Source organism: Eubalaena glacialis, chromosome X (assembly GCF_028564815.1).
Source record: "Eubalaena glacialis isolate mEubGla1 chromosome X, mEubGla1.1.hap2.+ XY, whole genome shotgun sequence".
NCBI lineage: Eukaryota > Metazoa > Chordata > Mammalia > Artiodactyla > Balaenidae > Eubalaena > Eubalaena glacialis.
This window is the reverse complement of record NC_083736.1, coordinates 38,135,713-38,146,295: the sequence shown is the minus strand read 5'-3', so window position 1 is coordinate 38,146,295 and position 10,583 is coordinate 38,135,713. Positions and strand designations below refer to the sequence as shown.

General features: G+C 43.1%; 1 non-coding gene across 1 annotated transcript; it reads left to right on the top strand.

Moving 5' to 3' along the window:
- Nucleotides 1-641: 641 nt before the first annotated feature.
- On the top strand, nt 642-748 carry LOC133082760 (U6 spliceosomal RNA). The gene has a single exon (XR_009698989.1). It is a non-coding gene; the product is annotated as a U6 spliceosomal RNA (small nuclear RNA).
- Nucleotides 749-10,583: the final 9,835 nt, after the last annotated feature.

Sequence of the window (10,583 nt, the reverse complement as noted above, 5' to 3'; positions counted from 1 at the left end):
TGCCGCAACTACTGAAGCCCGCGCACCTAGAACCCGTGCTCCACAACAAGAGAAGCCACCGCAGTGAGAAGCCCGTGCACCGCAATGAAGAGTAGCCCCCGCTCACCGCAACTGGAGAAAGCCTGCGTGCAGCAACAAAGACCCAACACAGCCAAAAATAAATAAATTAAAACAAACAAACAAACAAATTATTTAAAAAAAGAAAAGAAAGGGATGGAAGGGGGGAAATAAGTTAAAAGTGACTTAGAAGACATTTAAATAAAAGTTTTTAAAAGGCAAGCTAGTGCTCACTTCGGCAGCACATACACTAAGATTGGAATGAGGGCTTCCCTGGTGGCACAGTGGTTAAGAATCCGCCTGCCAGTGCAGGGGACACGGGTTCAAGCCCTGGTCCAGGAAGATCCCACATGACACGGAGCAACTAAGCCCGTGCGCCACAACTACTGAGCCTGAACTCTAGAGCTCACGAGCCACAACTACTGAAGCCCACGTGCCTAGAGCCCGTGCTCTGCAACAAGAGAAGCCACTGCAATGAGAAGCCCGCACACCACAACGAAGAGTAAACCCCACTCGCTGCAACTAGAGAAAACCAGCACGCAGCAACAAAGACTCAACACAGCCTAAATTAATTAATTAATTAATTAATTAAAACATAAATAAATGAAATAAAATTGGAATGATACAGAGAATATTAGCATGGCCCCTACACAAGGATGACACACAAATTCATGAAGCGTTCCATGTTTTTGTGGGAATGTAAACTGGTACAACCACTATGGAGAACAGCATGGAAGTTCCTTAAAAAACTAAAAATAGAACTACCATATGACCCAGCAATCCCACTCCTGGGCATATATACGGAGCAAACCATAATTCAAAAAGCTGTATGCACCCCAATGTTCATTGCAGCACTATTTACAATAGCCAAGACATGGAAGCAACCTAAACATCCATTGACAAATGAATGGATAAAGAAGATGTGGTACATATATACAATGGAATATTACTCAGCCATAAGAAAGAATGAAATAATGCCATTTGCAGCAACGTGGATGGACCTAGAGATTATCATACTAAGTGAAGTAAGTCAGAGAAAGACAAATATCATGTGATATCACTTATATGTGGAATCTAAAAAATGCCACATGAACTTATTTACAAAACAGAAACAGACTCACAGACTTTGAAAGCAAACTTATGGTTACCAAAGGGGAAACATGGGGGGAGAGATAAATTAGGAATTTGAGATTAACATACATACGCTACTATATATAAGATAGATAACCAACAAGGACCTACTGTATAGCACAGAGAACTCAATATTCTGTAATAACCTATATGTGTAAAGAATCTGAAAAAGAATGATTATATGTATATGTATAACTGAATCACTTTGCGGTACACCTGAAACTAACACAAGATTGTAAATCCACTATACTCCAATAAAAAATTTTTTTAAAAGACAAACTAAACTTACTGTAGGGATGCAAAATTGGGTGATAAAACACTTGTTTTTTTGTGACTAACATAAAAGTCAGGATCATGGTTACTTCTGGGCGAGGGAGGGGGCTATGATTGGGATGGGAAACATGAAGTGGTTTCTAGGGTGCCTGGCAAAGCTCTATTTCTTGACCTAGGTGGTAGTTAAAAGGATGTTCAGCTTAAAATAATTCATTGTCATACACTTGTTTTGCTTGTGTCTGTGTTTTATTTTATAATAAAGAGGGTTTGAAAAATAAAAAACAGTTTGCTATATAATCTACAAGGACTTCATTTTGCTGTTCTTAGGACCCAGAAACCCTCAGTATAGTTCTTAAAATTTCCAATTCTCTGGTATCTGTTGCGGTCACACCATTCATACGGTTGTTTTCCAGATGTTGAGCATATGTTCTGGCTATTCTGGGACAACCGTGATTTTAAATAGTCTATCTGCATGTCATTGCAAATCATCATTTCCCCCTAAATTCCAGGATCTTGATGAATTATAGCTACATGAACCAAATCATTAAGCATTGTTTGAGATCGTGGGGCTGAAAAAAAAAAAAAAGCCACCTCACAATTATTTACAAAGTTGAGCTCACAGTGACCCATGTTCTGTTGAGGGAAGATTGTGTGTGCAGCACATTCTGGTCAGAATGCCTGTGGGCGAGGGAAGAGTTCCCTGAGCAATGTCCTCTTCCTTGAGGTACAGTGATTGGCATCCGGGGGACCAAGGATGGTAGACACATTTCTTCTGAAGTAGGAAGAGCCAGAGGGTGGGCCTGGTTGAACAACCATTGGGGCCAAGGATGGGAAAGTAAGGTGAGCAGGCAAGTCTCCAGGTTAGAAGCAGAGACACAACAGGGGCAAGGCCAGGGGGCAGGACATGGACAGGGCAAGAGTAGGTATGTGTGTGGAAGTGGTGGCTTTCCTTGCTGGCCATCCATCTTATGGGGTGTGCTAAGATGACCTGGTTTATGGGCGGCCCCATCCCTCTGCCATCTCCCCCCTAGGCAGCTGGGTAGGGCAAGGAAGAATTGAGCTCCTCCAAATTTGTCTAAGGAAAGACCTTTGCCTTTTCCTGAGAAGAAAATCAGGTTTCCTCTGGTGCTTCTGATCTACCTCCTCTTCCCACAGTACATATTAACTAGAGCTAGCCAAGGTCTCTGCCACAACCCAGTACTTCCTCCCCCGTGTCCTCCTGCTTCCCATCTCTAGTGTGCAGGCTGTTGTGGTGGGAGGTATGGTAATCCCCAGAACCTGTGACTATGTCACCTTATGTGGCAGAAAGGACTTTACAGATGTGACCAAGTTCAGGATCTCACGATGGGGGAATCAGCCGGGATTATCCAGCTGGACCCAGTGTGATCACAAGGGTCCTTCTAAGAGGGAGGCAAGAGGGTCAGAGCTAGAGAAGGTGATGTGATGATGGAAACAGAGGTGAGAGAGAGAGAGAGACATTGAGAGAGAGATTGGAAAATGCTACGCTGAAGGCTTTGAAGATGGAGGGAGGGGCCATGAGCTAAAGAATGCAGGCAGCCTGTAGCTGGAAAAGGCAAGGAAATGTATTCTCCCCTAGAGGCTCCTGAAGGAACGCAGCCAACACCTTGATGTCTGGACTTCTAACCTTCCAAACGTTAAGATGATAAATGGGTATTGTTTTAAGTCACTAAGTTTGTGGTCATTTGTTACAGCAGCGATAGGAAACTCATACAGGGAGGAAATGGGGCAGGCTCTTGATGAGCCAGCTGAGGCAGGGAGTGGTAGAAGATGCTGTGGGGTGCCTAGACAGGGGCCACCGACAGTGGAATTCCACGGGGCTGAAGAAGCCTGTGAGCCTGCATGGGTGGAGAAAGTGGGCTTCAGCTTTTCAACAGGGACAGCTGAAGCAGTGGGAGGGAGGAGAGTCTTGGGTTGTTTTCTCTGATTGTCCGCTTGGAGCCCAATGTCTGTTGGCCCATGCCATATTTCCCTTTTGCCCTCATTGTAGGGTATCCCTTTGGCCTCCCTTAAAGCTGACAGGCACTGTGTCCTACCAGGGCAAGGAGAAGCCTTGCTAGATATTAACAGGCAGCTGGCATTATGAGTTGGTCTCAGAGGCAGTAGGGATGAAAGCTCTAGTGATCAAGGAATGGAATGTTCTGGATAGAGGAAGGTGAATTGACAGGTTACCTGTTAGCTGGATGATGAGTTAGCATAGGGCCACATGAGTCATTCAGTTCGGCTGCCAGGAATGAATTGGAAAGCTGTGGTGACTCTTGCCCAGTGACAGGAACTCTGGAAGCTTCAGTTCCCTCAGCTGTGAAATGGGCTGAACATACTATCTACCTCACAGGGCTGTAACTAGGCTTAAGGAGCTAATCCACGGGAAACAGTGCAGTGTCGGCACACAGAAAGCACTCAAGGAAGTTTATAATTATGTAACGCTGCAGCCTCAATTGGAAGTCAGGGAGAGGGTGGCCTGTGGAGGTGGAAAGGCCCTTTGGTAAACAGGGCAAAGGGAGGTCTGTTGAATGCAGGCGGTGAGGTGTATCGGATCACGCCGTAACACGGATGGGGCACATCCATCAGGAAGTCCAGCAGGATGCTCGGCAATCAGGAAGCGGATGTCAAAGCCTGTCCTCGGCAGGGACGCATGCATGGTGGGGGGCTGGGGGGTAACGTGACACACCCTGAAAGGCAGGCCTCGGGACCTGACAGTCACCTCATCCCTATCCCTGTAACATGGGGCATGACTCCGCCGTGGTGAGGAGTGGCCAGGAAGTCCAGGGGTCCATCCTGGGGCCAGGCCAAAGCAGGACCCCTGCAGGATGCAGCTAGAACAGAAAGAGCTGGTGGCAAGGCCAAGTTCGGTGAGCCCGGTGAGCGCCAGGCCTGAGGTAGCTGAGATCATTCAAGGAGACCAAAGGGTAAGAGGAGGACTGGACCTGAGAGGGAAAATGCAGCATTAGGAGCTGGAGTGCCGAGGGGCAAAGTCCAGTGGGAGGCTGGGAAGCACTGGGCAACTCCTCACCATCTGAAGTCCTGGGCCCCCAGGGAAATGCTCCATGGCTGTCCATGGTGGGCTGTGCCTGAATCAGTTGCGCTAACTTTGTCAACCGTTCCAGGCTGTTTGAAGAGTTTGAGGAAGCCTTCAAGGAAATGTTTAAATGCAGTTTTTTGTTTCAGTGTCAAAATGAGTGCAAAAGGCATGAGAAGAAGACGTAGTTTTAAAAATGTTGATCTTGTACCAACTATACTCAGTGGAAAAGTGGCATGAATGTTTTTTACAGTGGGAAATCTGACTTCACAAACACAACCAAAGAACCATCAGTTCCCTACTCGTTCTGCAGCTTCTATTGTGTCTGTGAAGAAAATTTTCATTAAATTATTCTGTGAAAATGGAAGAGTACTTTTATAGTCAAATAAACAGTTGTCATTTAAGTGGATCACCCCATTACCTAACACAGCCATGATTTCAGATTGTACTAAACATCAATTTTCACATATTTAAAACCAATATTTTATCAGCACTAACAAAAAGTGGAACAATTGTAGAAAAGTTTTCTTCCAAAGTCTCAATTGTTTTTTTTCTTTTTTTGGCCACACCGTGAGGCATGCAGAACTTCCCTGGGGTCGAACCCACGCCCCCTGCAGTGGAAGCAGGGAATCTTAACCACTGGACCACCAGGGAAGTCCCCCAAAGCCTCTTAAGAATTACCCAGTGGGAGACTTCCCTGGTGGTCCAGCAGTTAAGAATCCGCCTTGCAATGCAGCGGATGCAGGTTTGATCCCTGGTTGGGGAACTAGGATCCCACATGCCGCAGGGCAACTAAGCCCGCGCGCCACAACTAGAGAGAAGCCCACGCGCTGCAATGAAAGATCCCGTGTGCTGCAACTAAGACCCGACGCAGCCAAAAAATAAATAAATAAATATTAGAAAAAAAGAAAAAAAAAAGAATTAGCCAGTGGTATTGAGTGAAACTTTATCTCTTAGAAAGATTACTCTAAATTCAAACAAAAAGTTGTTCCTATCATTACTAAAATTTTTTATGAAAACACTATAGTTAATGTGAAAGCCCCTGAACTTTGCATTCTACTGTGGTAGTTAACTGAGTGATTACATAAATATTGTCATTGTTATGAGCCATAAAGGACATGCTACTGAGATTGCTGGCACATCTGCTCAAAGTATAAATACTGACTTTGGAGAAGCAAAACTTACAAAGTTACAGTAGGGTTTAGAAGAAAGACAAACTTCTGAAATTTTGTAGTTCCTAGAAACGAAATTTCAGGAGACAATTGCTAATGACAGTAGAGGCAAATCTTGAGACCATTTCTTGTTTATTCTAATTCAATAGCGGGGAAAGCGCCCTGAATGGGATTATCTGAAAAAAGCATGAAGTCTTTTAAAAATCCCTCTTCCTTCTATATCATAGTGTGTCTCATCTTTCTTGATTTCTCAATGAGAACAGTAGTTAAACATTATCAGGAATGGTTGGATGTTCCTAAAAGTATTCATCGCAAGAAAACAAAAATATTGGCCCTTTCACTTCTAGGGAAGTGAGATTGTTTTGTTGATTCTCCAGTTTGGGGGATCTGAAAAGTAATTGACCATTGAAACTGTAAAACTTCTCCTAAGAATGCAAATTAATTATTCAGAGTCAGGTCAAGAAATGTTTGAAAGTTTAAAGAAGAATAAATAATGGTTGAGCAGACTGAGTTCCTCAAACAAGTACATGTAGACCCACATGAAAATTGCGGGAGATAATTATTAATGACAGCTTAGAGAACTACCCACTAATCAATGTCCCTAACCTGTATGATCCTGTTGTACAGTCCATAAAACCAAGTACTAAGTTTTTCTTGTTTAAGAGGAATACCCAATACCTAGAATAGTGCTTAGAATTTAGTAGAGCCTCAATAAATATTCATGGGATTAAAAAAAATAGGTGAATAAAAAATCAAGGCAATTATAAACTCCAGGAAAAAATGGTGTGGCAGAAATTATCCGCAGTAGCCATCCCTCCTTCTTCTTTGTTAATAGAACTCTGACTTCTTTTAAGTATAGGTCAGTTTCATCTACTTCAGGAGTGTTGGGACTCCTCTCTGTCCCCCAGAGGGAGAATACTGATTAGTCAAAGCCAATCATGGTAATTTATCCCCTTTGATGCTGACTGGTTTACAAATAAACATGTGACACAACACTGGTCAATGAGACCCAAGAAGAAGTCCACTGTGAAGTTTCTAAGAAAGTTCTCACACTTAAGAAAAGGACAAGGAGACAGGACATCCTCTCTTCAATCCAATTGATGCTCTGTGATCCTTGCAGCTGCTGCAGCCCCCCTGTGACCATGATGAGACAAGCCAGAGGACCAAAGCCAACACTTAGCAGAAAGATGGAAAAGGCTTGGAACTTTGCTGCCACTGTTGAGTCAGTCGCTAAATTAAGCAACCCTGGAATTCCCTAGCTCTGGACTTCTTTTACAAGATGACAAACCTCACTATTGTTTAAGCCATGTTAAGTTGAGTCTTCTGCCACTTGTGGAATAAAACACCCCAACAGGCTTATGCTATTGGTTGGCTACTCATTCCTCACCTCCTTTATCATTATAGAAAGTGAAAATGCTTTCCCAGCTTCCCTTGCAGCTGGGAGCTCATGTGACCTCGTTTTGACCCATGAGATATAAAGGGAAGTCCACTTGGAGTTCTGGGAAAGGAATTACCTCTCCTCCAATCAAAATAAAAGACAGAGGCATGGGAGGAGAATTTTCTTTCTCTTCCTGAATGATGCAGTTGGAGCTGTGTCAACCACCTTGTGGCTATTAGGAGCAAAACTGAATATAAAAACCAGGACACAAGATGGCAGAATGGAAGGAGGGAAGGGACTGGGTTCTGATGACACTGCCAAGCCTCTGAACCAACCCTTGGCCTTCCTGCTTTACACACATTAAGAAAGTAAGAAAGAGCCTTATGGTTTAAACCACTGTTTTGTTTTTTTGTTTGTTTGGTTGGGTTTTTTTGGCCATGTGGCGTGGCTTGTGGGATCTTAGTTCCCCAGCCAGCGATGGAACCTGTGTCCCCTACAGTGGAAGCGCAGAGTCTTTACCACTGGACCGCCAGGGAAGTCCCTAGCCACTGTTGGTGAGATGGGTTTTCTGTTACTTGCAGCTTAGAGCATCCTTACTGATATATCCACATTTATAGAGCTGTTGAGTCAGAAAGAAAGTGTGGCTGTGGAGCACAATCTAGCTCAGCAGTGAATGTTTGCCTGGCCACAATAACATAAATGCTGACTTGTTTTAACCAAAAATTGTAATATAGCCCTGTTGGGGGGAGTAGAGGGAGGGGAAAATGGGATCAGGGTATCTGAAAAGGTCCAGTTTTCATCACCATGATGGGAAGTCCACAGATAATGTCCAAACTTAAAAAATAAAACATAGTGGTTTAAGTGTATTAACTAGTAATATGGAGAGATATATCAGGAGAAAGAGAGAAAAGGGCTGAAAATATCTGCTTTGGAAGAAAAGTGAAGGAAGTAGGGAAGGCTGGGGCAGGGTGATTGCCCTGATTTATTATGAGCCTTTCAGTTCTACTTGACTCTTTAAGAAATGAACACATATTCTCTGATAAAATCTTAAATTAATTTCAAATCAAATAATATCCAAAAATGTTAGATTTGGAGACAAATTTTACTAATTAAACCATGCCAAAGAGAAATAAACTAACCAACAAAATGAGTGACTACATGAGAGGTTACTCATGTAGTATCATTTAATAATTACAAAAATGGATGGAAGTCACAAAGACAAGGCTGTTAAGGGTGTATGGTGATGTGTATTTGTAATGAACATAGGAAATGTGAAGACAAAGCCTACAATTTTGACTTCCAGTTCAAGGCATCAATTTATCAGTTTACAGATACTAGTTTTATGCATATCACATGCTCAGTCTTATATTTGAATCTCTTTGAATCCCTGCAATGAAAACACTCAACATCACAGCTGGGGAGCCAAGAGTAACCAGCATAGAACAGCATAAGAAAAGAGTCAAGAGGAGTTGATAAATGAGCATTGGTATGGTCAGGCATGGCCCTCTGGGCAATGTGGGTTTGACCTGGGCTGTAAAGAATGAATGGTGCTTCTGGAGGCAGCGAGGAGGAGGGTGGGGTTCTAGGTAAAATAAATAAGACAAACAAAGTCATTAAGGTAGCAAAGATCCTTAACATATAAAGAGCTCTTCTAATTTAAGAAAAAGAAAAAGACCAGGAACCCAGTAGTAAAAGGGGCAAAGGATATAAGCAGATACCATTCACCAAAAAAAAAAAAAGAAATGTAAATGGATCTTAAATATGTGAAAGATTTCCAGACATAGAAAGAGAAAAATCCAATAAATTCCATTTTCATCTCTCACATTTTACAAAGATAAAAAAGTTTGATAATTCAGTGTGTGGCAGGCAGAATTCTAAGGTGGTCACCCAAATCCCCACCCCATGGTATACCATCACCTTCTCCCAGTTCTTCACTCATACACTAATCTAGGTGTTGCTGTGAAGGAATTTTGCAGATGTGATTATGTTCCCAAATCAGGTGACTTTAGGATAATCTGGGTGGGCATGACTTAATCACATGAGTCCTTTAAATCTAGGTCTAGAGGTCAGAGACAGGGAAGGCAGAGGTCCAAAGCACAAGAAGGATTTGATTAGCTGTTGTTCACTTGAAGATGGAGGGGGCCATGTGGCAAGGAATGTGGGCAGTCTTTAGGAGCTGAGAGTGGCCCCCAGCTGACAGCCAGCAAAGAGAGGCAGACCTCAGTCCTACAACCATAAGGAACTGAATTCCACCAACAACAGAAACAAGCTTGGAAGCAGATATTTCACCAGAGCCTCCAGACAAGAACTCAGCCCTGCTAACACCTTATTTTTAACCTTGTGAGACTCTGAGCAGAGAACCCAGCCATGCCATGCCAGACTTCTGACCTACAGAACTGTGAGCTAATAAATGGGTGGGGTTTTAAGCCACTGAGTTTGTGGTAATTTATTATGCAGCCGTAGAAAACTAATATGCTGTGTTTAAAAGGGCGTGGAGAAACTGGCTTATTCATTTCTTGCTGGCCAGCATGTAAATAGGCATAACCTCTATGCAGGGCAAGTTGACAATATCTATGAAAATTAAAGTTGCTCATCCGTTTGACCCAGCAACTCCACCTTTAAAGATTCATCCTACGGGTATACTCACACGTGTACAAGATGATCCACAAACAACAACATACACTGCAGTGTTGTTTGTAACAGCAAAAGACCATCTGCCACCTAAATATCTATCAATGGCAGGCTAGCCAAATACATGATGGTATGGCCTCCAAAATGAGACCACTCCAGATACACTGATGTAGAAACATAGGAATTATTGTTAGGTAAAAATGTAAGGTTTAGGTGGTGTATAGAATCCTGCTATTTATATGGGGCCCCAAAAATAGATACAATCAGATATGTTGGTAAATGCACAGGATATTTATGGAAGATACACAAGAAACCTGTCCCAAGAACACTTTGGGGAGGGGACCATGTGACAAGAGGACAGAGGAGGAAGATTGTTCCCAGGTTACCTTTGTTCTCTTGTGCGTATTACGTGTTCAGAAAAAAAAATACAAACAAAAGAACAAGGTTAGCTCTGCCCTTGTGGGTACTTGAAGAGCAGGAAACTACATTTCATTTGTTTCTCCTTCCTCCTTCAAAGGGAGGAAGAAAGAAAGAAGGGCAGGAGACAGGGGGAGGGAGGAAGGGAGGAAAGGAAAAATTGTAGGAGAAACGGAAGGAGAAACTTCCCCTCTGTTCAACTGGCTACTTTTACTTGGTATGAGCGTTATGGTTCATCTTCAGGCAGAGGTCCACTTGCAATTGGGCACAGAGACGTCCCCTGTGAGAACAGCGCCTGCCATTTCCTTGTGCTGGCTGTGCACCCTCCTGGCTCCCAGGAGCTGCGCCATAAATATTTCCTGCAGGAAGAAGCAACTGACTAATGGCTGCTTTATCCACATTCTTTCCCTCGAAACAGTAGGGTGGAAATGTGCTTTTGTTCTTACGTTTGTGAAAGATTTCTAAACTTTTGCTAAAAAGTTGACAT